This window comes from Python bivittatus, unplaced genomic scaffold, assembly GCF_059951505.1.
Source record: "Python bivittatus isolate LINGU-HERP-01145 unplaced genomic scaffold, Pbiv_v1 ctg000480_np1212, whole genome shotgun sequence".
NCBI lineage: Eukaryota > Metazoa > Chordata > Lepidosauria > Squamata > Pythonidae > Python > Python bivittatus.
Window position 1 is genome coordinate 64,004,028 of NW_028277075.1, and position 14,152 is coordinate 64,018,179.

Consider the following 14,152-nt stretch of genomic DNA (forward strand, 5'->3'; position numbering starts at 1 on the left):
CAGCTCTTTGACTTTGTAAACATTAGGGGTCATTACCCTCTTTCCCTAATTTCCAAACTTTTGAAACAGCTGCAGAAGGCATGCATTTTTACCAATCTGGACCTCAGAGGAGCTTACAATCTGATTCACATGAAAGTCAATCATTCTTATTTAACAGCATTTTATTTTATGGGAAGTTTGAACACAGTTCTGTTGTTCAAACTGGTAAGTAGTCCTTCAATTTTCATGAAATGTATTTGTATACAAATAAAATACAAATTTCTTATATACAAATAACAAACCAAGAGAATGACCTAGATAATTTTCCTACATTGGATTTCCAAAAGAGGCTTGTTAAAGTTTGGAAGAATTTTGTGAGAAGGGACAAAGAAAAAATAAAAAGAAATCAAGTTCTAGGACATTATTTGAAGGGACTAAAGATCAAGATTGTTAGAAGTAAAAGGAAGGAATATAAAGTTGGTTTATTTGATCAAGGTTAAAATAGATATGTTGTTATCTCTGGTAACCCTTAATGGGCTTTTACTACATCAGGACTGAAATGACGAGGCTTTATGGATTTGTTTATGGCTAAGAGATGATGGGATATGGGAAGAAGAAATCATTTGTTGTATTTTAAGAGAAGGCGATAAGTTACTAAAATTGTTTATACTTGTGATGAAGGGGTGTGGAAGACAAATAAATTAATAAAATTGCTATTAAAAATGAGATTTATTAATTACATTCTTCATGATTTTTGGGGAGAAATTTGTGGCTGTGTATCTTGAGGAGTTGCTGATTTACTTGGAGGATCCAGCTTTCCTTACCAATCAAGTTCAAGCAGTTCTTCAGTGCCTTTGGGATGACAGTGTAAGAGTTAATTCTCAGACTGAGATAAAGATTCATGAGATCATTACATAAACAGCCAACTGCAAGGTTCTTCATTATCCATCGAAAGACATGTGTCCTTACTGGATCACAGGAAGACTGTTAGAAAGGATTTTAAAAAATATACATCCATGGGGATGTATTAGTTCTAAATGGGAAATAGTTCAGTTGCTAGAATTCTTGTGACCTCATCCCTTTCTTCTCAGTAAATCTGCTAAAAAAATTCTGTGATAAACATGCTTGGAAAGCATCAGCTTTAGGGAGCTGCCAAACAGCCTTATGTGCAGACTGTCTGCTAAATTAAAGAAATGCACTTTTGATCTACCTGTCTTATACTATCTGGAATGCCATATTTCTTCCAAAAGAATCCAGATGGATCCAGCTAAAGTGGAAGCCATTCAGTCTTGGGAGCCTCTCCTCCTATATTATCACAGACATACAGCATTTGGCAGGCTTGTTTCTACTATAAATTTATCCCCAATTCTCCTGCACTAATACTGTTGTCTCATGTTAGCAAGAAGTGGGTCACTTTAAAGGGATTTGGATGCCAATAATCCTTCTTTCATCTAAAACATTCTCAGCCCATCCAGGTCCTACCTGCCCCATTTGTGGTAGAGACTGCAATTGACTTTGGAGTGTACTTTTACAATCCTCCCCAGCATTTTGAGATCTCCACCTCCTCTGCCCATTTTTCCAAGCAGCACCTTCCAGCCAAAAGGGACTGACTTTTTAACAAAGGGGTTTTGGCCATCATGAACATATTTCAGCATTGTTGTCATCACCGTGAAGGTGTGGAATACCTATAGAGATCTGAACTGATCCCAATATTTTGGAATATTCACAAAATTCTCACAAGCTCCCACAGCACCGGTGCTACAGTAGGCAGAACCTTTGTGTGTAGAAGTCTTCATTTGTCTGGAGTAAAGAAACCCATCTAGCTGAGGCAGGGTTGTGAGACTACTGCTAAATCAGTCAGTTTCCAAAGAAAGGTTTAGTACCTAGAAAGCCAAGATTTACAGCTGTGCCAGGATGAAGTCTGACACTTACAAGAATTAATACACCAGTTTTTCATTGTTTTTTTTCCCCCCAAAAAAAATCCAAATTAGAGAGAAATTGTTTTGCTACTCAATTTCAGCAGTATGATCCTCAGGGAGTTCCTGAATCTGAGTTCCCTATTCTTCCCTATGGCAAGAGAGTCATTGAAGATATGCCCCCAAACCTGAAACCATTTTTAAGTCCTTTTAGTGCTACCCTTTACAGAATACTGAAGAGGCAAGAAATTCCCAATGTTGCTTTAATACCATCCACCTTTTATGAATTTAAAAACAGATTGGAATCCAGTAAGTTATTTGAATGTTATTAAAATCCAGTCCCTTCAATAACCTAGAAATGATTGGCAGTTTCTGAACAGTCTTCAGAGACTGTTCAGTGTACAACACATTAGAGAAATCACTCCTAGATATGATCAAATATTATTATTGTGGCGAGGCTGTACATGAGTAGTTGGAGCCAGGGGTACTGCAGGCAGGAGGTACTGTTTCCTTTACTAGACAAAGACCAAGCTCTTAGCATTTGTGCTTGGCCTGACTAATCCAGAGACCACTTAGTGGCTTTTTATTTATATTTTTTCAGGAGCTGAAGGTGGCATACATAGCACTATCTCCACTCATGTTATCCCTATACTAGTACATGGGGTAGGTTGGACTGAGAGAGAGGGACTGGTCCAGAGTTATTCAGTGGGCTTCCATGATGAAGGTGGACTGTAACCTGGATCTCCAGTCCTAGTCCAACATCTTAGCCAATGTACCACACTAGCAGCCAATGATTTTGAAGAGTACATGCTGTTGAAGGCAGCCTCATAGTCCAAAGCTTCTGGTTGAAGCAATGGGGTCCCTGAGTTTCTTTACATTGGATTTACAGGCCTTACTAAGGTTTATTGAATCTCAAGGCCTGGCAAGAGGAATATGAGTTTCCAAACCCAAGAGCATCTTGATACGTAGAAAGGGGCAAGGGAGAAATCAATCCAATATTTGTTTCTGTATCCTTGGCAAAGTGGCAGGGGGAGCAAAACAATCAGATACTACATTCACATGTTGTGTCCATGTTTCCAAATTCCTTTAGCACAATGATAGGTTAAGTTTCTTTTTGGGCCACATTCCCACAAGATTAGTCTGCTGGGAACAAGTGACAGATAGTTTTTTGCTCTTATCCTAAGTCAGGCACCCATTACCTCTGTTTTGGACAACCCTTTTTTTGAGGGGGGGAGTTGCATTCTTTTCTAGCTTTCTTTCTGACACTATCTTTTCTGTCTCCATCTCTACCCAACAAATTGCAAAGGAAGGACAGACCTCTTCTTCCAAGGTCTAGATTAATTGTTTAGAAAGGGCTTGTGCTACTAAACTAAAGTCCACATGAATTAGGCTGAAACCTTCCTGTGGCCCCAGAGTTCCAGGTTTTCAACCCTGCCTTGGAATATCTCCCATCTGATGATAGTCTGAATTCTATTATGGAAAGATGGATTATTTTCCTCATCCAACGTAATTCTGGCAATCAGAAGGAAACCTGGCAAGTAACCCTAAAGAGCAAGGATGACATAATCTGCTCTTGGATGTCTGCTACCAAGAGACTACTCTGAGTGAGATTCCAAATGTGATCACCTTGTCCTACAAGCTGAGCAAACCACTGAATTGTAAGCCATCTGCAATCAACATAAATGGGGTGGGCAAAGGAATCTAAGATGAGGCTGGCAAAAGAAAAACCTTTGTGAATTGTCTTTGCTGTATCTCTTGGCACTTCTCCTTAGGCAAAGACTGTAAGCCCATCACACATTGGTGGATGAACAACTGAACAGCAAGCTTTTAAGAAAGCTGGTACTCCACTTAATAGAAATTAAACTATTTTCTGTGGATTTGTTCTAGAATAGCTTAGAGCCAATTCATGAATAATCTGTTCCTCTCTCTCTCTGGAAATATCCTGAGTTTTCTGACATTTGCAGCGACTGAGCACACTGGCTTGAAAAGAGCACTCCATTTGCTAGAGGATGATATGCCAAGAAGGAGCTGGCTTGTGCATGTATGAGCATGTCTTCAGAACTCACATGATCATAGGAAGCAAAGTGGGCAATGGCCCAGGAGGCAAAATTCTGGTGCAGCTGCCTCAGCTATGTAAGTGTCTTGGGAAGGCAGCTCCTGCCTGCATTTTTTGAAGCAGCCTGGCAGCTCATCATCTGAGCAGCATCTCCCACATTCCAGAGCCTTCTGATCTCTACCAGCTGCTAAAAGAGACAGATAGAATTGCAAAGGGAAGGAAAGAAGTGATTGGAATGAAAAATGCGACATGGAAACATGATTTGGGCCAACTCTTCATCATTCAATTTGCAATTGTTGGCTCTTCAATACTTAGTACTTGAAGTAGAAAAAGTATGGGAGAGTAGGTGGCATTTAGATCAGTCATTGCAACAAACAATATTCTGGCTGACCTTTATTTGATGACTCACAGTTGAACCTCAATGGATTTTGCTGAAAAGTATGACTGAATTAAACAAGTCTAGGCATGTCCTTCAGAAGCAAGCCTTAGGAGCTTTTTTCCCCTATAGTAAGTACGGTTAGGAATACTGCTGTCATCAGTCAATACAGTTACTTTAGACCACAACTCCCAGCATCCACAATCAATATGACCAACCAAACTAGAGGTCATCAGGTTGTGGAAGATTTCTCTCTGAGAGGACCAAGGCAAATACATGAGGTTCCTAGAAAAAGCTCTGAATCTTTTTCACTAAGTCTTACGTCTGAAAGTAATTCTTTGGGATTTTTCTGACAGAGATGTTATGTTGTCCCTGTTGAAACAAGAACTGACAGAATACAGAGTGTACATCTTATTCCCAGAGATGTAGCAGCTAACTATCATGAATACTTTCAAAAATATTACTAGCATGTTGAAAGCAGCGACATACTGCGCACTTATGAATCAAGATTCAGAGCTTACAATAGTTAAGAACAAATGGACTATGATAATAATACTAAATTTGTGCCTGTGTCTATGCTACCTCTTTATGAATCAGATTCAGACTTGTCCAGTGAAGCAATCTGTGTCCCCCAGGAACTAGTCAAAGGCTTTCAGGAACATGGAAAATGATAGAAAGACCCTATTCAATTTTGTACCTAGTACATGTTTATCAATATACATTGCATCTGAATATTTAGGGCCCATTTTGGGATATTTTAGCTAAATAACACCGAAATATTTACACTTCTTAAATTTGCCTACCCTTTTAAGCTACTACAGGACAAGCATATATTCATATAGCTCTCCTGCTTCGTATTTCTAAAATAGAAAAAAATGGCTAGGTATCATTTACATTCAATAGCCAAAAGTAAGTAAGTCAGCATGTTCCTAAGTCAGGAACATGAGGAGTATAGTTGTCATCAGTTAACAGAGAAAACTATGACTTCCATCATCCCCAATAAATATGGACAAGTTGTGGAGGATGGCTTCCACATGAGAACTAACAAGGGTTCTTTCACATCACCCAAAGAGAGGAACTGCATGAACCATACCTGCATATGCTAATTTGTACATATAGAAATAACTACTGTAATTAGAGCAGAAATACAAATAGATCTCATCATGGTGCAGAAGGCTGTAGCTATGTGATCTGAATGCACATTCAAGGTGCTGTCCAGGTGCTAATTCAAGATCCCTCTCCTTTTGATTTTTTATTTCTTAAAGTGGGGCTCAACTGGGCAGCCCTTCAACCAGAGAACTGTTCTTTATAAAAACAACTCTCTAGTTGATAGGCTGTCCAATCCAGCTATGCCCCATATCCTTCTCAATCTTGGCCACTCACAGCTGTCTCTGTTCTACCGGGTCATGTAATACTAGGTTTTGTCAGATGCATTTTAGGAATCCACTCTCAAAGAGAATTACCCTTCTTTTATTAGAACAAATAAAAGCTGTTGGAAAATGCTATTTAATGCAGAGTGCACTCTGAAGTCCTCAGATCTTCCATAGCCTTTGAAAGCCTTGGGTGCAGCTCCTACAACTTAAAAATTTACCATACAGATGTCATTTTTAATGTGGCATGGAGAGTAATTGCATTGCCTGAATTTAATTTCTTCAAATGGATTAAATTTAAATTCAAACTAATTTAACTTTTGTCCTCGCCTCTTCCATATTTTTACTCTAGCTTCATCTACGTTTGGAAATGCTGCTCTTGACCTGAAAAAAGTGTGCATCTCTGATTTAATGCAATACTGTGATTGCAAATACTCTAGTATACAAGTATATAATTTATCCTAGTAGAAGTTAAATATACCGGTAGGAAGGAGAAGTAAAAACAAAAAGAAAGATACGTTGCTTATATAGAAAGCAGAAATATGCTTTAAACTTTAGAAAGCTGAAGATTTCAAGAATTAAGATAAATTAATATGACAAAACCTCAATCTAGTAAGTTATTAAAGATAAGTTTCTACAATATGGAACTTTAGCTTTACTTTCCCTGGATTTAAAATATATGCCACCTGAGCCACAACTGAGACAAACTGAATTGACGGAATCTAATCCTCTTTAATCTAAACCTTTAAAGATAGAGAAAAAGAAGGAGTTTATATATGGGGCTTTTTTCTGGTAATAATATTACATCTCAGTTGATGTTTCTGGGGCCAATCAAAATCAATTCTCTTTGGTCTATTTTGATGGTACCTTGAAACAATACAGTATCAAAGCTTGAAAGTAATTAGAGATATATCTAAAGCCATTACAGTGGTACCTCTAGTTACAAACTTAATCCGTTCCGTGACTCTGGTTGCAACTCGAGTTGGTCTCAAGTTGAGGTAAAGTTTCCCATAAGGTTCAATGTAAATACGGTTAATCCGTTCCGCCCTCCGAATTTGGTCGCACCACGAGGCAAATTTCCTCATAAGGTTCAATGTAAATACGGCTAATCCGCCCTCCGAATTTGGTCGCACCCCGAGGTAAATTTCCCCCATAAGGTTCAGTGTAAATACGGCTAAACAGTTCTGAAACATATGCATTTTATTTTTAAACCTCAAAAACCTTCCAAACGCCACAAAAACCTTCCAAACGCCACAAAACACACCACAAGCCTCACCGAATGTCTCCTTGCTACCGCGATCTCGCCCACAGGAAGCCGCGGCCGCGTGGCAGCAGGGAAAATGGCCGCAAATCCGGTTCGTAAGTAGAGGCAGAGTTCGCAAGTAGAGGTAAATTTTTGGGGCCGGAGCTGGTCGTATCTTGAAAAATTCGTAAGGAGGGGCGTTCGTAACTAGAGGTACCACTGTATATGATTTAAATATCTTATTAGACATAGCAAAGTTTTAGGTAGATGTGGGTGGGGTTTTTTTTGTTTTTTTGTTTTTGCTGCCTTCAAGTCAGTTTTTGACTCCTGGCATCTGGACTAGTCCCTGCAGTTTTCTTGGCAAGGTTTTTTGGAAGTGGTTTGCCATTGCCTCCTTCCTGGCTCTGAGAGGGAGTGATGGGCCCAAGGCCATCCAGCTACCTTTGTGCCTAAGGTGGGACTAGAACTCATGGTCTCCCAGTTTCTTGCCTGATGCCTTAACTACTGCACCAAATTGGCTCACTTAGGTAGACGTGCTTCACTTAAATTGAGAGCTCTTCCACCCAGCAGAATTAAAATATTATTCAGTGTGGGAGCCAGCCCAAAAGTGATGGCTGTACTTTGGAGCCCTAGTCTACCTACCAGGGAAGCAGGACAGGAGTTGTATCTGCTTTGAGTCCCTGGAATGGCCCCTTTGATTCCAGTTACTGGCAGCAGAAGACTTGTAGGATCCCATAGGTGGGATCAGAGAACTGGAATTCTCTGCAGCTTCTCTCCTCACCACTACTCTTGTCATGAGTGGCAAAAGAAGTGACAAAGGAAGGTTGGTCTTTTCATCCTTTCCCACAGAAATGCAGGCTGCAGAGCTCCTCCAGTTAACACTTAGGTAAAGTTTTAGTTGTCCAGACTTACATACGAGGCCTACTTTTTTCTCAGATTAATTAGTAGAAGGTTTTGCCTACTGGAAATGTGCTCTCATAAGTCATATTGGAATCAGCAAGTTTGACACCCATCCTAAGTTATAGGTTGTTAAGCTCCAACTACCTTGGTGAGTGTATATTTCACCTTCCAACTATATTAGCCACTACAGCAGTAGGCATGCAATGGCGTGTCAAACCCTGTTTGATCTTTATGATCATGCTAGGTTAACCTAAAGGAAACCAACCTGAAAATGGCAACAGGACTGAGTGCAGAATTCTTAGATCACTTAATGATTAATTTTAGTTTTCTGAGAAGCTGCAGCACAAGTATTATTTATTGAAACACTCAAGGCAATATCATAATTAAGACATGCATTTTACAAAATGACAAATCTCTAATAACTTGAAACAATAGCAACTAGAATACACTGAAATGGCAGAGGAAGGCATAGAATGAAGAACTGGAGTGTACAGTATATAAACAACAATGGAAGTTTCTTTTGCATTGACAGTATGTGCTACATTTCTGTAAATTTAAAATTACAGTTAATTCAATAAACATGTTATTTCATGTCTGCTGGACACATTTATGCATCTTTTCAGAAATTGCAACATTGTTTCATGTGACAATATTGTCTAATAGTGGGTCATTTTTAACAAAAGTTATTTTATACATTAGTTTTATTCTGGAAGAGTCATTGGCTTTTATATACAGCAATGTTCTTTTTATATACCAATGATTTAGACACTAATAGAAGGACACAAAAAATGAATAATGCACACTTTTATAATCACACACACACAAAAAATCATACAAGAATGGAAGAACACCAGTTCTGCAATTAGTAAACAGTTGGTTAACGAGATTATCTCTCATTCTATATTCATACAAATGTTTAACAATCAGGAGTGCTGATCCAAGGACTATTTAGAAATTAGGGCTCCATTGTGTTTACAGCAGACAAAGAGACTATGATACTGGGAAAGCAAACTACAACTTTTCCCCTTCACTTTGTAGGGGAAACCTATGCAGGTACCCTTATTTCTAAAGCTTTTCCAAAGGATTCTCTTTGCAAAGGACTAGCTATGAAAGCACATATACATGCTTTGCTCAAATAGCAGGGGGAGTTATTCGCATAGGAAGTGTAAGGAGTACGATGGGCATGTCAGTCCTGGACTAATCAAGATCTAAGTGTCACTAGCACCCACCCTTTCTACAGATGTCTCACAGCAAGGCACAGCTTTCCAGCGCCATAGTCAGAAGTCTTTGCTAAAGATATTACTTGACATCCTTTTAAACGGAGATGCCAAATATAAATTCCATTTGACAAAGAAGGGTCCAAATGGTTAGTCTTTGGACAGGAGAGCATCAGAAAATACTAGGGCTGCAGATAGATTGGGAAATTAGAAAGGCATACCAGAGAAGGCAATGGCCAGCCACTTATGTGTTGTTGCCAAGCAAATGGCATGGATACTATATTTCCATGAAGCTGCTAGGAATCAAGTTAGATTCAAAATGTACTTTAGTTACCATGCTAACTTTCTTATGTTTGCAGAGCATGTGTCCTACCACTGTATCACTATCCCTCTGCATTCCCCCCATAAGGAAAGCATTAAATAAGTCTCCCCAAAGTCTTAGAAGATACATTTTCAGAAAGTACTTATTCTCTTTCCCTCCCTCCATTTTTCAGAACATTACAGTTTATTGTAAAATACAATGATTTGCCAATAGGCTTACAACTCTGGAAGGAAGTGTTCCCTTTCACAATGCATAACAAACCTATGGAATGCATTGCTCTAAATTGTGATGATTACTGCTAGCTTAGATGGGCTTTAGAAGAAAAGTTTTTAAAAAATGTATGGAGGACAAATGTATCAAGGGCTCTTAGCCAGGAAAGCTAAGAATGGAACATCTATTTTGAAAGGTCATATATTTCCGCCTATCACATAAGCTACATAAAATAATAGAAGATGACGATTTGCCATCATGTCTCATTTATAAGCTTCCAATTGGCTTCTGGCTGGCTAGAGATGCAGACAGATTCCTGGATTTGATTTATAGTTGATCTGAGAGCTGAAAAAGACAGCCAAAAGAAGGGATCACACAAAGTGTCAATCTTTATCACAGAACATAGCCTGTAATATCACACAGAAAGTGAGGTTGTTTTGACAACAAGTTTTCCACCTCCTCTACAGAAATCAATTTGTTCATCCCTTTTTTGTGATATAGTTTAAAATGACCATTTCCAAGAACCTCAAATTGAATATAAACTAATGATTATGAGAAAGCAGTATTAAATACCCAATAAGAAAATATACAGGAGAGAATATTGTGCTTAATAACTCATACTGTTTCTGTAAAGAGGAATTTTGCCTATGCTAATTTTCCAGAGCTCTGTAATAGTGTCAACAAGCATTTGGGTAAGAACGTCATGACTCCTGGCTCTTGGATCTTTCCAAGTGCAGCAGAAGACACTGATGACCATGTGGCTCAGAGTGATCCATCAAAGAAAGATATTCAGTCCTATATTCGGAGTCCTCCAAATCAGAGCATACCGCCCTCCTATTGTCCTTCAAGGAAAAGCTCCTGGCAAAACCTTCATTTCCATAGCCTTGCAGAAGACAGATTATCAGTTCCTGCATAAGATTGGTGTGAATTCTCCTTTGCTCCTGAGGTGGTATCATATATAGGAAAGTTTGGGCAAGAAATGCTCACCTTCCTACTTCCATTTTCCTGAGCTGAATTATCTTTTACAGAAGAATGGGGTTTTTATTATTATTGTTCCTACTTGATGTATTGGTCTTGACTTGATTCTACCAACTTTGCCTATTTCATTTCACTGTTCTGATGTAATGGGCTGTGAGAATAACCCCGAGAAAGAGGAGAAAGAGCTGCAGCCAAGGCAATGGTCACATAAGAGAAATCTCAGCCCAAAGCAGGAATGTAATTTGAGTAAGCATCTCAGACTGGACTGTCCCTAGTTCTCTTTAGGATAAAGGCAGGGAGGGGAGAAGCACATTCAGAACTGCAAGATTCTGTTACTGAAACCCTATAATAAAAATAGTAGTTTTAGTATTTGTGACTTTGATGTTCAAGTCTAGTCTACCTTAAAGGGTTGACATCTATTGAAAGACTGGAATTTTCTTCTCAGGTCCTTGCTAAAGGATATTATGGGTTTCCCCTACTAACCTCCTGTGATTGCAGAATAGAAGAGGGAATGATGATAAAGAATATTATTTGGATTCTCAAAATGTTCTTGACAATATCATCAAAGTGCCTGAATGTCAGTCACAGGATAAGAGGACGGTTCTCCCAATTATTTGAAGAATAGACAATTCTCACAAAGCAAGGATTCAAAAAGTGGGGTCCTTCCAAACACAGAATCAGTATTTTTTAATTTGTTCATTAAAAGTCCTAAATGCGTAATGGAGTGTTCACATTTATGGATTACACCAGATTATTTAGGGTGATTAAACATTAAAATGGATTGGGAAGGGCTTCAGAATGATATTTCCAAACTAAGAAGATGGCTGTCAGACCTTCAGAGTAGGCCAGGTCAGGAAACAGACACCACAAGAAATATCAAAACATGACTTTATCAATATAAGCTATAACAGCAGAATCTTGAATGCCTGACAGCATTTCCCCTTCCCTCCCTCTTATACCAAAGAGAGTCAAGGTGGGGCAATCTTGAGTTTCTTTATCATAGTCCTGTTTTCCTGGGCTAAGCTCATGTTTTACTAATGGTTGCCACATATTTTCTTCAAGGCCAAATCTATACTCCTCTACACTGGCCCCAAAGAGCAGTTCAACGTAAAGAAGTACAAAGCAATGGTGTGCACAACATTGCCAGATCTGAAACCATTGTTTTGCATTCAGAACAGGCTTTTCAATCATTTGGAAGTATTTTAAAATAACTAGCTCAAACTGGAAATGAGGTACTTTGAATTAAAAATGGTTTAAATTCAAGATGCTGTGCCCAACCAAATACACAGTGACACACTGGGGTAGAGAGAAAATGTTGAAGTTGAACAGAAATGAAGCGTGCGTCTGTGTGGCAGCTATTAAAAATGGATATTTTTGTGGATGCTAGATTCAGTCAGTGTACTCTATATATTTTTTAAAGATTTTTTTTATTCTGCCTTTATTATTGAGTATATTTTTTATATATTATATTATATACTCAAGGTGGTGAACATAGTTAATACTCTTTTCTCCTCCTATTTTCCCCACAACAACCTTGTGAGGTGAGTTGGGCTGAGAGAGAGTGAGAAGCCCAAGGTCACCCAGTCAGCTTTCATAACTAAAGTGGGACCAGAACTCACCATCTCCTGCTGTCTAGCCTGGTACCTTCAGCACTAGACCAAACTGGTTTTCCTAATATCAGATTAAAATGTTGTGTGATGTACTGATTAAGGTAGTGAGAGAACCAGAGAAATCCAGGTTCTACTTCACCATCAATTATAATGACTCCTGGCCAGCCAGTATCTCTCAGCCTAAATTACCTCCCAGCATTGTATCATGGGGAAATTGGAGGAAGAAAATGCTAAGAACGCTGTCACATCATCTGGAGGAAATGTGAAATATAGATCTAATGGAAGGATGAATGAAACTGATTAAAATGTAAGGTTGCATTAGCCACCTTTTAATAGTATTCCTTTGTTCTGACTTGGGATTCAGAGACAGTGAGACTACTCACTTGGCAGTTTCCACTGAATTCAGGAAAAACCAACTGACAAAGCAAGAGACTTGCTGAATCTGACCAAACATCTGTCAAACTTAGCATCTTTCTAGCCACGGTACCCAGATGATTATGGGAAATGTGTAAACAGGGAATGAGGGAAACAACTTTTGCTGGCTTTCATCCACAGCATTTGGAATTTAGAAGTTCTTAGCCTCTGGACACAGAGGAAGTTAATTTAACTATCAGGATCAACAGCCAGTCATCAGCACAATGCCTACAAACACTCTCCTTACTGAGGGCTGAAGCTCTAAAAAGTACTATGTCCAAACGTTCTTCCTTCTTATACTCCTTTGGTAACGATATTCATGTTCTGTACTTAAGGAAGGATTTGCAACTTCCTTCTCTTCAAACATTTGTGCCAGTCATGCACAGAAAAAGCAAATAAAACAGTTCAGACATATTGGGTAATTCTTTCATTTTTTCCCCCCAAACCTTCAGCTAATAGGACTGGCTCATTAGTTATTGCTACCAAAGATGGTAATATGTGTCAATTGCTTACAGGTTTTCGAACAGAGTCTGGAAGGGTATGAATACAAGTCTTTTATAATAAATCCTGCTGTTGGTTTTTTTGTTCATATTCCATTCCTGTTAGCTACTAGCTGGGTATCACAAAATACTGGAAATGAGAGAGAGAGAGAGAGACAGACAGACAGACAGACTGACTGACTTTCAATGAATCAGGGGCATTTAAGCCGGGGCGGGGGGGAGAGGGGAATTGCTCTGGCTGAAAATTTAACAAACAGCATTCAAAAAAAGCTCAGAAAAACTTTAAACAAAGGATATAGTTACTCAAACCTGATCACTTATTTGCTACATTAACAATATTTTCCCTAATAGGTTTCCTTTACCTGAACAAATGCCATTCTAGTCATATATACTGAATATGGATGATTCAAATGTATTAATATATGTACATACCCAATTTTTATTCTTTCTTTTTTCCCCCTTCAACTACTTTTCTTTTTAATTCTGCATATACTTTTAATGTTTGTCTTTTCTTTAAGGCAGGAAGTGCTACTGAAATCCACAACATGAATATAGTATATTTAAGAGAAAAGGCAATTTCCTAGCCTTCTTCTACTTTAGGTAATATCAAGCTAGCAAGTATCAAAATGTTCCACTTCCCTTTGCTTCATGTCATATGAATGAACAGAAGCGTAACAATGTCCCAGTGAAGGTATTCGATTGTGGGCTGAGATCAACAAAAGTCACAGACCCTTTTATGCAGACACACCAGAGATGTGAAACCATGCTTATACCCACAATAAATATGTCTCTTGATTTTTCAGGAACCAGTAGGCCTGGCAAGGGAAATAAAATCTCAAAGACTTTGCTGACAGGTATATAAGCCACTAGACTCTCAAAATCAGGAGAAGAAATTCTCACCAACTGTAGATTTAATTTCATTCTAAAACAGTTGGTAGATGGTCATCCACTTACAAATGAACTTTTACTTCTGTCTTCCTGAGACAAGCCCCCACTCCACATTCAGTTTGTACTGTGAGGTGCAGGGAGGCGTCTTTTTATTCATATGTATTCCCCACCAA

General features: G+C 38.7%; 1 protein-coding gene across 4 annotated transcripts in view; it reads right to left on the reverse strand.

The window, feature by feature from the left end:
- LOC103061032 (tetraspanin-4) overlaps window positions 1-14,152 on the reverse strand; it is a 678,932-nt gene that overhangs the window by 309,560 nt on the left and 355,220 nt on the right. The gene's annotated exons all lie outside the window — the stretch shown is intronic.